This window comes from Adiantum capillus-veneris, chromosome 24 (assembly GCF_014529385.1).
Source record: "Adiantum capillus-veneris isolate H3 chromosome 24, ASM1452938v2, whole genome shotgun sequence".
NCBI classification, from domain to species: domain Eukaryota; kingdom Viridiplantae; phylum Streptophyta; class Polypodiopsida; order Polypodiales; family Pteridaceae; genus Adiantum; species Adiantum capillus-veneris.
In genome coordinates this window covers 87,684,303-87,686,562 of record NC_140954.1, presented here as the reverse complement: position 1 = coordinate 87,686,562, position 2,260 = coordinate 87,684,303, and positions in this window count along the sequence as shown.

Sequence of the window (2,260 nt, the reverse complement as noted above, 5' to 3'; positions counted from 1 at the left end):
CACTCAATGGCTTTAGCACTTCAAAAGAAGAAGTAGTTTACAAAGCGATTAAACCCTTGAAAGAGCTCCCGCCTTGCTTCACTCTCACCATCTCACACTCACCTTGTTGCATCAACTTCACACTCTGAAATGTGTGTAGAAATGGCCTCCTTTTATAGGCCAAAAGGGCTGCCCTCTCTTATGAGAGACAGCCATGTGTAGCCGCCCTTGTGTGAATAAGTCCAAATCGGACCCTCCAATCCGCCCATGTGTGGCCGCCCTTGAGAAGACAAGTCCGCTTTTGAATTCGGCCACCGGCCACCGGCCATTGACTTCTGACCACCGGCCACCGGGCATTGAATTTCGACCATCGGCCATCGGCCATTGACTACCGGCCACCGGCCAACTGACCGGTTGTTTTCCGACCACTTTCCGGCTGCCTTCCGGCCATAATATTCCGGCGGAAAAAAAGTCTCGGGGGCCTCTACCCTCGAGGCCTCTAAAGTTGCCTCTGATTCTTGTCCGTGAAAATTTTGGTTTCCAGTGAGTGATTTTCCTTCACGGACGATGGTTCTCCTCATAATGGGGGCCTTACAAATGTGCGCTTTTACCACAGAAAATTACAAGGGTAAATCAGGCTCCATACTTAACATGCACCACAACACACCAGCCTTGGACTACTTTAGAGCGGCATTTTAGAGCCATTGCAAAGCACTCCAAAATATCCCTATAGATGCAACTCGACATCCTAGTTATGGAGCTTGGGGAGGATATTGCTTCACTCATAAAGCGGCTCAAGAGCATTTGCACCCAACTTGCCTACATTAAAAGTCTTGTAGAAATTGAAGATCCAAGTAGCTATCTTGCCTGATGAAGACTATGGAAAAATTGTCACCGTACTAAAGGAAAAGGAATTCTCAACCTTGAAGATGTGATTATTTTTTTGCAACATCATGAGAAGAAAATAAAGGGAGGCACAAGTGAATCTACTGGAGCTTATGCGATAACATCAAGCAATTTCAACAAAAAGAAAAGTCTTAAGTGCATCCACTGTGGGAGAAACAACCACCTTTTGAAAGATTGTTATGAAATAAACCCTTGTAAAACTTGTGGTCAAAAGAATCATGCTACCAAATATTGTAGGCACAATGATAGACAGTGAATTTTTCCAACAACAACACCAAGAGCAACTACAAAGAGTGGTACAAAGACAAAGGCAAAGCCAAAATCAACCTTTTTGTTGAAGATTCTAGTGATGAAGATACTGACAACTCAAGTTGGCATAGTTTACAATGATGTATTGTGAATCACTATCATTTGTACTTTCCTCATTTGTGTTGTAGGGGAGGATTCATGTATCCCACCTTGTGTCTGGGAGATTTTGTGTTCCATACCCTAGTTTGTTCTAGGGGAGGTTTGTGTGCCGACAGCCTATGCGTCATGGGGAGACAAAAATTGTGTACTTGCCCCTAGTGTATTTTCAGGGGAGGAGTGTGTGTGATCAATGCAACAAAACCCACAAGGGGAGGCTTGTTGAGGTGTGGGGCTTGTTGTACTGTAGGAAATCACCCTATCCATGTAGACTGCCATGTAAGTGCCATGTCTATAGTATCATGTGATAGCCCATGTGGTTGCATGTGATGTTATAGAAATTATATTTTATGATTTATTACAGCTGACAGGTGGAAAAGACTAGACCCAGCTTGGCCTATGAAAATGTATTTGTATATCATGTACATTTTATTATTCAAGTGCTCTTTTATGAGCTTTGGCCAATTATGACCGGCCGGCCAGTTTGTAACCAATTTGACCATTGAAGAAATCTATAAAACAAATACGTGCAAGAGGGAAATGGTCACTCTTGCACGGGGGGAGATTGCACCCAGTGTCCGTCTCATTCTTCTTCCTCTCTTCTCTCCTCTCTCGACGTGCCAGGCGTAGCACTCCGCTCTAGGAGGTGCGTCTGCGCATGTTCTTTTCCTCTCTCTTACTTGATGTCTCTCTCTGCTCGCGTACATCGCAGATTATGTGCTAGTGGATGTGTCAGGTATGCAGATTCGTGTATTTCGTTGTATATAGCATAGTATTTGTATATTTTGCAGGGGCGCCACGACTCCCGTTTGTAGCAGTGGTATCAGAGCGTAGGCTACGCTCCAACACTGAAGATTTTTGACACGTAACAGCTAAGTGTTTTATTTCCTTCTGCCTGTAGCTTTTGCTAATTGCTTCAATTTATACTAATTAATGTCGATTAAATGAGATAGATAGTGATTTTTAGAAA